The sequence below is a fragment of the Macaca fascicularis genome, chromosome 7 (genome assembly GCF_037993035.2).
Source record: "Macaca fascicularis isolate 582-1 chromosome 7, T2T-MFA8v1.1".
In the NCBI taxonomy this organism is placed as follows: domain Eukaryota; kingdom Metazoa; phylum Chordata; class Mammalia; order Primates; family Cercopithecidae; genus Macaca; species Macaca fascicularis.
Window position 1 is genome coordinate 72,147,200 of NC_088381.1, and position 13,968 is coordinate 72,161,167.

General features: G+C 39.4%; 1 long non-coding RNA gene across 1 annotated transcript in view; it reads right to left on the reverse strand.

The window, feature by feature from the left end:
* The window catches only part of LOC135971648 (uncharacterized), a 31,236-nt gene extending 17,694 nt beyond the window's left edge, over positions 1–13,542 (reverse strand). The window contains exon 1 of the long non-coding RNA XR_010587896.1: positions 13,459–13,542. This is a non-coding gene — a long non-coding RNA (uncharacterized lncRNA). The remainder of the gene's footprint in view (positions 1–13,458) is intronic.
* Between the last annotated feature and the right edge of the window lie 426 nt (positions 13,543–13,968).

Sequence of the window (13,968 nt, forward strand, 5' to 3'; positions counted from 1 at the left end):
TGGTTACCAAAGACTAAGGGAGGGAAGAACTGGTTGCTGGTGAGTCCTCATGATACAGAGTTTGTTTTTGAGGTGATGAAATTATTCTGGAATTAGAGTGGTGGTGATAGTACAATCTTATGAATTTACTGAAAATCACTGGATTGTACACTGTGAAAGGGAGAGATTTATGGTATATGAATATTTTCATGAAATTACAAAAGGAACCAAATATAACTGTTTATGTTAAAAGGTATAACTGAATGAAATGAAAACAAAATACAAACAAACAAAATGAAAGTGGAATAGGAAGCAGGAGGAAAGGAGAATGTGTTGTATTTGATTAATAGCATTACTCTCCTAGAATTCCCCGAATAAGCCTTGTTTTTCAGATTTTTCATATGCTTTTCTTCCCTGAAGGACTTTTTTTCACTCTGGTCTGCCCTGGAAAAACAATTTCTTAACCTCAAAATTTGGCTCCAATATGAATCATTCCAGCCTCTCCCATGTATTTAGTTCGATTTTCCCACATTGTCATCGAATTTTATACAAGCTTTCATGGTAGTGAATATGCATTTTCATTTCTTATTGAGGCATAATTTATATGTAGTAGAGTGCACAAATCCTAAGTGTAACGATCCATGTATATCTGACTGTGTATACGGTGATATATCTACCCCCAGATCAAGATATAGCTTTTGAAACTCCCGAAAGTCTGCCTTGTGCCTCTCCCAGTTAGACAATCAAAGAGAATAACTCTTCTGACTTCTATCTGAATAGATCAGTTTTCCTGTTTTTGAACTTCATATCCACGAACTCATGCAATATGTGTTCTTTAATGTCTAAATTCTTCATTTAACACTCAAATTCATGAATGTATGGATGTAGCAGTCATTTTTCATTGCTATATAGTATTTCATTATATTAACACACCACAATTTATCTATCCTTTCAAATATTGATAGATGTTTAAGTTTATTTCCATTTTGAGGCTATTATGAATTAAGTTTCCATGAAACTTCCTATGTAAGTCTTTTAGAAGACATAAGCACTCATTTCTGTTGGGTATAAACTCAGGAGTAGAAATGTTGGATCATAATACATCAATATGTTTTGCTTCACTAAGTACTGAGAAACAGTTTTCAAAATTGGCTGTCCTGTTCTGCAACCCCAGAACAACGCATGAGAGCATGGAACTGTGTTTCAATTGCCTGTCACCCCACTCCACTGTTGGTACCTTGAGGGCATATACTCTTTCACCTTTGTGTCCCAAATATACGGTCGGACATGGAGAAGACAGGAAATGACGCCACTAATACCCTATCCCAGGGACCAGGAAACCTTTTCTGTAAAGGGCCAGAGAGCAAATATTTTAAGCTGTGCAAAGCATACAGTCTCTGTTGCAACTACCTACCTCACCACTGTAGCTACAGTAGCCATACATGATTTATAAACAAATGAGCATGGATGTGTGCCAATAAGACTTTATTCATAAAAACAAGCAACAAGTTAGAGTTGGCCTGTGGTTCATAGCTTACCAAGCCCCACAATCCTAAATCCCACCCCCATCATTCTCTGACCTCAACTCTCACCACAATTCCCCTTGCTCTCTTCCACAGAGCCACACTGGTCTCCAGCACACTCCCACCCCAGGGTCTCCTCATTTCCAGACCCTCTGTTTAGAATGTTCTTTCATCAGATTTGCCTGGGTGACCACCTCATCTCTTCAGCTCTTTAGTCAAATGTAATGTTTTTCATAATATTTCCTCATATTTATTTTTTTGTTTTGTTTTGTTTGTTTGCTTTGGAGACAGTTTTGCTGTTGTCACCCAGGCTGTAGTGCAATGGTGCAATACCAGTTCACTGTAACCTCTGCCTGTTGGATTCAGGCAGATTCTCCTGCCTCAGCCTCCTGAGTAGCTGGGATTACAGGAACCTGCCACCACGCCCAGCTACTTTTTGTAATTTTAGTAGAGACGGGATTTCACCATGTTGGCCAGACTGGTCTCCAACTCATAGCCTCAGGTGAACCACCCACTTTGGCCTCCCAAAGTGCTGGGATTATAGGCATGAGCTACCGCACCCAGAATTTCTTTCCTATTTTTCTCCATAGCATTTATTGCCATCTAACGCATTTTGTTAAATATTTTGTGTCTTATCTGTATCATCACCCCCCAACACAAACACATGAAGAGTGGTTTTTGATTTATCTTTTATATTCAGTGATGTATTCCCAGCACCTCAGTATCTAGCTCATAGAAGATGCCTGGTATGTATTTGTTGAACGTGTGAAGGCGCAGAGAGCTCCCGGCCCCAGGGTCCCACTAACGGAAGCCCATGGCTACAGTGCTCACTCTGACGACTGTGACTACAGTAGATCCCACTTCCCACTATAGCCATGTGGTCATGAAACCCAGGCAACCTAGTAGTAGGAGCACAGGTGCTGAGAAATAGTCCTTGCCAGACAGCCCAGGCTGAATAGAGGCGCATGACAAGATGCAAGTCGGCCACGGCAATTTAATGCAGATTTCTGTGGGTTATTATGCAAAAATATCCTACTTATATCTAAACGGAATACCCATGTGACTTGCCAGGCAAGGCCTAAATAATTATGTCTTTATGCTATAATTACACAGTGCCACCAAATTACAGAAATTAGGGATGGAAAACAATAATGCTGCTAATGAAACCTTGTTTCCAATTTGAGGTCCTCTTTCCACACAGGTCAGAGTGTTTCACAACAGTCTTCTCCAAGAAGGAAGAACTTCAACTCCCAGTTAGCAGAAAGGAAAACTGAGCTACAGGGTTAACATGGCTCCTTTCAGACTACATTATGTTATTGATTGAGCGAAGTCAGGAAGAAAACCCCAGGCAATTATTCCATCCACCTCACCACTCCTCCTGCAGAAATCCGGTTGTCCTAACCTTCAAAGCCTTCTGCGAAGAAAAGTTTCAGGCTCTAAACACCACCCTATGATGTCCATTTAATTACTCCTTCATAGAATAAGTAACCCATTGATAAAGCTCATAGCTTACTAATGTGATTCTTTCATCAGCCTTGATATTGTGTGTATTATATATGGAAATTGCATATATTTGTGTTGTGTCTATCTGTAAATCTCCAAACATATCCCATGGAAAGAAGTTTGGCCTATGCCAGAGGCTTCTCCACTCCACAGATAACTTTGCCCATACAACCCCTCACAATGCTCTCTACCTGCTTCAGACAAGCTGGAGATGCTTTTCTGAAATAAGAGATAAAAATAATTATTTGGCAGGTATATGTTCCAGGCTCTATGTTAAATGCTTCTAAGTACATGTGTTGTTTAGCATTGCTCAGACAGTATTGTTATCCTTGTCTGTGGGAAGTAGAGAAATTGAGATTTAGAAAGGTTCAAAAAATTGTCCAATGTCACACGCTTGGATAGCAGCAGAGTGACGATTCACACAGAGGTGTCTTTCATTCTGGAACACTACAGTCATCTTGAATTCTTGGTTAAGAGCAGAAATGATTCCCAAGTAAACCACTGTCTTAGAAAAAGCTAGGTGTAACTCTGAAAACCAGACACACCAGAATAATTTTTGAATAATGGTATTAATCATCATAATCCTTACATATTGATTTTTAAACAGTTTCAGTGATATAAGTCACATATTATAGTTCTACTTAAAGTGTACAAGTCAATGGTTTTTAGTATATTCAGAGCTGTGCAACCATGACAATTTGAGCTTAGAGCATGTTCAGCACCCAAAAGAAATCCCATTAGCAGTCATTCTCATTTCCATCACAACCAATCCAGTCCCAAGGCAACTACTAATCTATCTGTACTAGATTTTCCTATTCTGACCATTTCTTGTAAATGGAATTATACAAGATGTGGTATTTTGTGACTGACTTCTTTGACTTAGCATGATGTTTTCCAGGTTTATGCATAGTGTAGCATGTATCAGAACTGAATTACTTCTTATTGCCAAATATTAGTTCATTGTATAGCTATACCACATGTTGTTTATCCATTTTTTAGTAAATGGACATTTGGGTATTAGGGCATAATGAAAAATGCTGCTAGAAACATTCATACATACTTATGTGTAGGTATAGAACTGTGTTTTCATTTCTCTAACTTGAATTACTTGAGTTGAATTACTGGGTCATATTGTAGATCCATGCTTCACTTTTCAAAAAACTGCCAAACTGTTTTCCAAACAAGCTGCACCACATTCCCACCAGCAATGTATGAGAGTTTCAATTTCTCCATATCTTCAACACTTGTTGTGGTCTATTTTATTATAGCCATCCTAATGAACGTAAAGTAGGATGTAACTGTGGTCTTGATTTGCATTTTACTAGTCACTTATGATACTAAGCATCTTTTAATGTTCTTACTGGCCAATTGTGTGTCTTCTTTTGAGAAATGTCTATTTAAACCATTTTCCCATTTTTAATGGATTAACTTTTTATTATTGAGTTGTATCATTATATACATTTTCTGGATATGTCTGTTTTCAGATAGGTGGTTTGCAAGTATTTTATCCAATTCTTTGGACTTTAATAAAGTTTTAAAATTTAATGAAGTCCAATTTATCCACCTTTCCTTCTGTTGCTTGTACTTTTGCTGTCATAACTAAGAAACCACTTGCTAACCCAAAGTCATTAAGATTTACTGTTTTCCTCTCAATAAACTAGGTATTGATGGAACATATATCAAAATAATAAGAGCTATTTATGACAAACTCACATCCAATATCATACTGAATGGGCAAAAACTGGAAGCATTCCCCTTGAAAACTGGCACAAGACAGGGATGCCCTCTCTCACCACTCCTATTCAACATAGTGTTGGAAGTTCTGGCTAGGGCAATCAGGCAAGAGAAAGAAAGAAAGCATATTCAATTAGGAAAAGAAGAAGTCAAATTGCCCCTGTTTGCAGATGACATGATTGCATATTTAGAAAACCCCATCATCTCAGCCCAAAATCTCCTTAAGCTGATAAGCAACTTCAGCAAAGTCTCAGGATACAGAATCAATGCATAAAAATCACAAGCATTCCTATACACCATTAACAAACAGAGAGCCAAATCATGAGTGAACTCCCATTCACAATTGCTACAAAGAGAATAAAATACCTAGGAATCCAACTTACAAGGGATGTGAAGGACTTCTTCAAGGAGGACTACAAACCACTACTCAACGAGATAAAAGAGGACACAAACAAATGGAAGAACATTCCATGCTCATGGATAGGAAGAATCAATATCATGAAAATGGCCATACTGCCCAAGGTAATTTATAGATTCAATGCCATCCCCATCAAGCTATCAGTGACTTTCTTCACAGAATTGGAAAAAACTACTTTAAAGTTCGTATGGAACTTAAAAAGAGCCCACATTACCAAGACAAACCTAAGCAAAAAGAACAAAGCTGGAGGCATCAAGCTACTTGACTTCAAACTATACTACAAGGCTACAGTAACAAAAACAGCATGATACTGGTACCAAAACAGACATATATATATATATATATATATATATATATATATATATATATATATATATACACACACATACCAATGGAACAGAACAGAGGCCTCAGAAATAACACCACACATCTACAACCATCTGATCTTTGACAAACCTGACAAAAACAAGAAATGGGGAAAGGATTCCCTATTTAATAAGTGGTACTGGGAAAACTGGCTAGCAATATGTAGAAAGCTGAAACTGCATCCCTTCTTTACACCTTATACAAAAATTAATTCAAGATGGATTAAAGACTTAAATGTTAGGCCTAAAACCATAAAAACCTTAGAAGAAAACCTAGGCAATACCATTCAGGACATAGGCATGGGCAAGGACTTCATGACTGAAACACCAAAAGCAATGGCAACAAAAGTCAAAATAGACAAATGGGATCTAATTAAACTAAAGAGCTTCTGCACAGCAAAAGAAACTACCATCAGAGTGAACAGGCAACCTACAGAATGAGAGAAAATTTTTATAATCTACCCATCTCACAAAGGGCTAATATCCAGAATCTACAAAGAACATAAACAAATTTACAAGAAAAAAAAAAAAACATCAAAAAGTGGGCAAAGGATATGAACAGACACTTCTCAAAAGAAGACAGGTATGCAGCCAACAGACACATGAAAAAATGCTCATCATACGTATGTAGCAAACCTGCACGTGGTGCACATGTACCCAAGAACTTAAAGTATAATAAAAAATTTAAAAATAAAATAAAATAAAAATGCTCATCATCACTGGTCATTAGAGAAATGCAAATCAAAACCACAATGAGATACCATTTTACGCCAGTTAGAATGGCAGTTATTAAAAAGTCAGGAAACAACAGGTGCTGGAGAGGATGTGGAGAAAGAGGAACTCTTTTACACTGTTGGTGGGAGTGTAAACTAGTTCAACCATTGTGGAAGACAGTGTGGCAATTCCTCAAGGATCTAGAACTAGAAATACCATTTGACCGAGCAATCCCGTTACTGGGTATATACCCAAAGGATTATAAAGCATGCTACTACAAAGACAAATGCACATATGTTTATTGCGGTACTATTCACAATAGCAAAGACTTGGAATCAACCCAAATGTCCATCAATAATAGACTGGATTAAGAAAATGTGGCACATATACACCATGGAATACTATGCAGCCATAAAAAAGGAAGAGTTCATGTCCTTTGCAGGAACATGGATACAGCTGGAAATCATCATTCTGAGCAAACTCTCTCAAGGACAGAAAACCAAACACTGCATGTTCTCACTCATAAGCAAGAACTGAACGATGAGAACACTTGGACACAGGGCGGGGAACATTACACCCTGGGGCCTGTCATGGGGTGGTGGACAGGGGGAGGGATAGCATTAGGAGAAATAACTAATGTAAGTGACAAGTTAATGGGTGCAGCAAACCAACATGGCACAAAGTGTGTAACAAACCTGCACGTTGTGCCATTGTGCACATGTACCTTAGAACATAAAGTATAATTTAAAAAAAAAATTTACTGTTTTCTTCCAAGAGATAGCTTTAGCTCTTGCTTTTTTTTATCCATTTGGAGTTAATTTTTATGTATTATTTAAGGTAATGAGTTCATTCTTTTTGCATGTGGATATCTAGTTGTCTCAATACCATCTGTTGATAAGACTACTCTTTCTCCATTAAATTCTTTTTGGCAGCCTTGTAAAAAATCGATGGCCATAGATTTATTTTTTATATTTATATTTTTTATATTTATATATTACATTTTTTATATTTATTTATATTTCTGGACTATGCATTCTATTCCATTGGTCTACACAGCTATCTTTATGCCACTACCACACTGTTTTGATTATTGAATAAGTTTTGAAATCAGGAAGTATGAGTTTTCTAACTTTGTTCTTTTTCAAGATTTTGGCTACTCTGGGTCTCAAGCAATTTCATATGAATTTCAGAATCAGCTTGTCAATTTTTACAAAAGAAAGCCCAGTTGGTATTTTGATACGTATTGTGTTGAATTTTAGATCAATTTGGGCAATAGTGCCATCATAACAATACTAAACTTCTCATCCATGAGTATTGAATGTCTCATTGATTTACATCTTTATTTTCAGAATGTTTTGTAGTCTTCAGTGTAGAAGTCTTGAAGTTTTTGTTAAATTTATTTTTAAGTATTTTATCTCTTTTGGTACTATTGTACATTGAATTACTTAATTTTTGGATTGTTTCTTGCTAGTATATATAAATACAATTGATTTTTTTATATTGATCTTAATTCCACAACCTTGCTGAACTTATTCATGAGATCTCATACTTTCATATTGATCTTTGTTTAAAAATTAACATTCTTCATCTCATTTAAAGTTGGAGCTGTAAAAAGCATATCAACTACTCAATGTGCTTATATTTCAAATAAAGAATCTGATATGAAAGAGGGTAAATAACTGGACCAAAGACATACAGTGATGGAGCAGAGATTTAAAAGTCCATCACCCATGCCTATGTCCTGAATGGTATTACCTAGGTTTTCTTCTAGGGTTTTTATGGTATTAGGTATAACATTTCAGTCTCTAATCCATCTTGAATTAATTTTCGTATAAAGAGTAAGGAAAGGATCCAGTTTCAGCTTTCTACTTATGGCTAGCCAATTATCCCAGCACCATTTATTAAATAGGGAATCCTTTCCCCATTTCTTGTTTTTCTGAGGTTTGTCAAAGATCAGATGGCTGTAGATGTGTGGTATTATTTCTGAGGACTCTGTTCTGTTCCATTGGTCTATATCTCTGTTTTGGTACCAGTACCATGCTGTTTTGGTTACTGTAGCCTTGTAGTATAGTGTGAAGTCAGGTAGCGTGGTGCCTCCAGCTTTGTTCTTTTGACTTAGGATTGTCTTGGCAATGCGGGCTCTTTTTGGTTCCATATGAACTTTAAAGCAGTTTTTTCCAATTCTGTGAAGAAACTCATTGGTAGCTTGATGGGGATGGCATTGAATCTATAAATTAAAGCAACGGCAACAAAAGCCAAAATTGACAAATGGGATCTAATTAAACTAAAGAGCTTCTGCACAGCAAAAGAAACTACCATCAGAGTGAACAGGCAACCTACAGAATGGGAGAAAATTTTTGCAATCTACTCATCTGACAAAGGACTAATATCCAGAACCTACAAAGAACTCAAACAAATTTACAAGAAAAAAAACAACCCCATCAAAAAGTGGGCAAAGGATATGAACAGACAGTTCTCAAAAGAAGACATTCATACAGCCAACAGACACATGAAAAAATGCTCATCATCACTGGTCATCAGAGAAATGCAAATCAAAACCACAATGAGATACCATCTCACACCAGTTAGAATGGCAATCATTCAAAAGTCAGGAAACAACAGGTGCTGGAGAGGATGTGGAGAAAGAGGAACTCTTTTACACTGTTGGTGGGATTGTAAACTAGTTCAACCATTATGGAAAACAGTATGGCGATTCCTCAAGGATCTAGAACTAGAAGCACCATATGACCCAGCCATCCCATTACTGGGTATATACCCAAAGGATTATAAATCATGCTGCTATCAAGACACATGCACACGTATGTTTATTGCGGCACTATTCACAATAGCAAAGACTTGGAATCAACCCAGATGTCCATCAGTGACAGACTGGATTAAGAAAATGTGGCACATATACACCATGGAATACTATGCAGCCATAAAAAAGGATGAGTTTGTGTCCTTTGTAGGGACATGGATGCAGCTGGAAACCATCATTCTCAGCAAACTATCACAAGAACAGAAAACCAAACACTGCATGTTCTCACTCATAAGTGGGAACTGAACAATGAGATCACTTGGACTTGGGAAGGGGAACATCACACACCGGGGCCTATCATGGGGAGCGAGGAGGGGGGAGGGATTGCATTGGGAGTTATACCTGATGTAAATGATGAGTTGATGGGTGCTGACGAGTTGATGGGTGCAGCACGCCAACATGGCACAAGTATACATATGTAACAAATCTGCACGTTATCCGCATGTACCCTCGAACTTAAATTAAAAAAAAAAAATAGATATACACAAAAGTCCATCACCGTGGCAGTGACTGAACCCATGGGAACTGATGAGGCTATCCAGAGAATGGTCTAAGTACAAAACCTGGGAAGAAGAGGAGGCCTGGGCAATGGAGACACAGAAGTCACCAAAGGAGAAATAGAAGAACAGAGTAGAGCAACCACTGTAGAGGGAAAAGAAATGGGAAGGAGAGTAAACCTGAGATCAAAGAGGTGAGCCAGTGGCGGTACCTGACCACCACGTCACTTAGTCTTTCACAGCACCCATTTCTTCATCAACATATGAGATTTATACTATTTGCATTAAGAGGAGTTCATGAGACCATATATGTAAAAGCACTGTGGGAAGACAAAAGGGTTCAACAAATTGAAATTATTTGAATTATTAAGGTATTGATAACCAAAAATGTCACCTGTGGAATAGCCGTTGGATGTGAATATCATGACTGTGGCATGCAGAGGTACCCAGGAAAACTGGTCTAGAGCAGTGGTGAGACAGCAATTATGAGGGGGGCTGGTGAACACATGGTTAATGCTGGCATGGGAGCCTGAACTCACTCCTCTTCTGAGATGTTTGAGGGTGAAGGAAATGGGAGCAGCTACACAGAAGCATAAGAACTTTCTTGGGTTGAAGGAGATTGGCTCTATTTATTTTTAGATTTGAGGGGGAGACATTAGCAGGTCTGGAAGCAAAATGGAGGCAAGAAAAAGAGGGAGAAGAAAAAAAAAAAAAACCAAGAGCTTAAGAGGAAAGTTGAGTTTAGGCAAGGAGGAGACACCCTTCTTCCTGAGAAGCAAGTCAGGTGATATGGTTTGGATCTGTGTCCCCACACAAGTCTCATGTTCAATTGTAATCCTCAGTGTTAGAGGTAAGGCCTGGTGGGAGGTAAATGGATCATGGGGGCAGTTCCTAATGGTTTAGCACCATCCCCCTTGGTCACAATAGTGAGTGAGTTCTCCTGAGAACTGGTTGTTTAGAAGTATGTGGCACTTCCTCCTTCCCTCCCTTCTGCTCCAGCCAGGAGAGAGATGCCTGCTTTCCCTTCACCTTCTGTCATTATTGGAAGCTTCCTGAGGCCTCCCCAGGAGCTGCTATGCTTCCTCTAAAGCCTGAAGAACCATGGGCCAATTAAACCTCTTTTCTTTATAAATTACACCGTTTCAGGTGTTTCTTTATAGAAATGCAAGAACGGACTAATCCACTGGGTAAAGAGGAAAGATGAACAGATGGGGAAATGCTGATATGAAAAAACAAACACATTTATCAAATCACACCAGGCACTCTGTTAAGATGCTTGATTTTCATTAATGTATCACAAAACACACACAGAATCCAGCACAGGGATAGGCAGCCAAGTCTTGGGGGAATGAAGGTATGGGAACCTGGTCTGTGAATTAGGCTGGTCTACCCACGTGCTGCCTAGCTTTAGCAAATGGAAACCCTTCACAGACCCACCCCAGCCTAGGCCCACTGCCGCAAGCCCCCTGGACCCACTCTGCCGGGCCCCATCCTGCTCACTACTCACTCACTCCTGTGTCTGATCAGGTGTTGCCCTTTTCATTGTCTCCCATCTCCAGCTCAGGGTCCTCCCTTGAGCTTGAACTTGGCTTCTGTGCTCTTCATCCTTGGAGCTCTCTAAGATGTTACTTATGCCTACCCCTGGCCTTTCCCTCTCCCCTCTGTTCCAAAAAACCATCCCATTGAGGACCTTATTTCAGCATCATCAGCCCCCCCGGCCCAGGAATGGGAGTTTTAGCATTAAAAAGCAATAAGATAAAATTATAAGGATAGCTGAGGGCCCACCTAAAGTTGGGATTTAATGCTTATCTGCAAAATAAGTGTCCTCATCTGCTACTTTGTATCCTTTGACCACATCATCCCATTTCCTTCTCTCCCACCTCCACCCTTGGTAACCACTGTTTTATTCTCTACCTCTGCATATTTCACTTCTGTTTTTTTAGATTCTTGATGGATATGTTAATTTGTTTTACTATAGTAACCATTTTACTATCTATATGTATCTCATGGCATCATGTCATCTACCTTACATATACATAACAACATTTATTTTTAAAACCTAAGTATCCTTAAAACATGGGTCACAAACTCAAATAGCAGGTAACTTGAATGCAGGTCATATGGAACTTGTAGTAAACAGCAGCGCTCAGGCACTGCCTGCCTAATGGGGACAGCCCCCACTCAGCTCCAGCCAATGATTGCCATGGGGAAATGTGAGGGAATCCTCCCACAAGAAGATCTTCCAATTTTTCATGAGATGCAGAAATTTCAAGTGTGTTTAATGTGCTTTCTCCCAATCTTTAAATGTAAGCAGCTAATTTGAAAAATCTTAAACATAGTATAAACCAAACAAATTGTGTCTGCAAATCATACTTGGCTCTTCAGCAATCAGTTTGCACTCTGTCTCCATTCTCACACTAACATTATCCTGAAGGACCTTGCTTTCAGGAAAAATTGCTTCTCAGTGCCTTCCTGGTAGGCATCTACCTCAAGCTGGCCTTTGCTCTGAAGCCAGGCCAGATCAGGCCTCTGGACCAAATCCAGCTTATGGCCTGATTTTATAAATAAAGTTTTATTGGAACATAGCCACACATTCACTTCCCTCTTGTCTATGGCTACTCTTCCACTACAACAGCAGAGTTGAGCAGCTGCCAAAGAGACTATAATGCCCCTAAAGCTTAACATATTTAACACTCAGCCCTTTACAGAAAAAGTTTGCTAACCCCTGCTCTAGCGTAAAGAAAGTTCACAACAGGTGGAAGAATTGCACATTGTTAATCCATGAGGAAGCCTTCTGGAGATGCGTGATGTGGTAACCCTAGTCAATACTGATGCCTGCTGCTTTTCTCTCATTATCTGGAGCTCTTCAACAGACAACGAAGAGGGCTTGGCAAGTGACTTCTTATAGGAGAAACGAAGGGTGTTTGGAAATAGCAGATTTTATTAGCAACTCCTGAGCAAGTCACTTAGCCTTCCTAAACTCCCAGATGAGAATCCACTCACCTGAGAAGAAATTTCAACCTTCAGGGTTGTCCTAAGGATTACATTAGATTTGCATATAAAAATTCTGAAACACAGTTCCTGGCCTAAGTTAGGTGCTCAATTAACATCAGTCACATTTAAAAGCAGTTTGAATACGGCAAAAAAAAAAAAAAAAATCAAGGATTTCTCAAGATTCCAGTTGTGCTTGATAACATTTTGAACACCATAAAACTCAGGATTAGATCAAGAATCCTGATGCTTCCCACAGAAATTAACCATAGGAAGGTACTGGTGCTGTAGGATAAATCTGGGCTGGTCAGTCACAGTCTTTCCCAAGTCTGGTCTTTACCCAGCCCATCTTGGCCATCTTAAGATAGACTTCAGAGTCTATCTTAAAACTTCTTTCTCTTTCTCACTGTCTTTCTTTTCCTCTCCCTCTCTCTCTGCCCCGCTCCCCACCCCTATTCTCTTCAGGATCATAAAAATTAGCCAAATTTTTAACTTCGAAAATGAGCTTTTGGTCAGCCATCATTTGTCCTGTCACAGCCAAGGGATGTGCCACACATTCCCTGAAACATAATCTACCAAGGTGCTGGGAAGGTATGTTTCCCATCTGGGCCAGCTCTGAGTGTGAGCTGTGCAAGGTGATGAGATAACAACAGAAGGGTGATAAATCCAGCAGCAAATGAACGAAGGCCCCCACTGCCAGGTCAGTCCAGCTGCTCAGAACTCCATCTTCAGCCTCAACTGACTGTGGCCCCAACTCCTCTGTGGCTGAATCGCTGCCTTTAAACTGAAGGGCAGCCAGTAATGGAGCCGTGAATACGCTATCTTCAGCCCTAGGGCTGGTGTGTTAGTCTGTTTTCACGCTGCTGATAAAGACATGCCCGAATCTGGGAACAAAAAAATGTTTAATTGGACTTACAGTTCCAAATGGCTGGGGAGGCCTCAGAATCATGGCGGGAGGCAAAAAGACTCTCCTCATACGACTGCAGCAAGAGAAAATGAGGAAGAGGCAAAAGCGGAAACCCCTGATAAACCTGTCAGATCTCGTGAGACTTATTCACTATCACGAGAATAGCACGGGAAAGACTGGCCCTCATGATTCAATTACCTCCCCCTGGGTCCCTCCTGCAACACGTGGGAATTCTGAGGGATACAATTCAAGTCGAGATTTTGGCGGGAACACAGCCAAAGCATATCACTTGGTGAGAGTCTACAACCTCAGAGTCCTTTGAGAAATTATTTCCATCTGAAAAGGACTCCAAACCAGAGAATACTCTGCAAAAGAAGTAACTGGGGCTACCTTGAGCTCTGGACGACCCTCACTTCCTTCTTCACTGATTTCCTGTCATAGCAATTGCGTGTCCCACATGCAAATAATCTGGTGTCTCTCACATCTGATCTTACTTGAGAACTCAAGGGGCTCTCATCC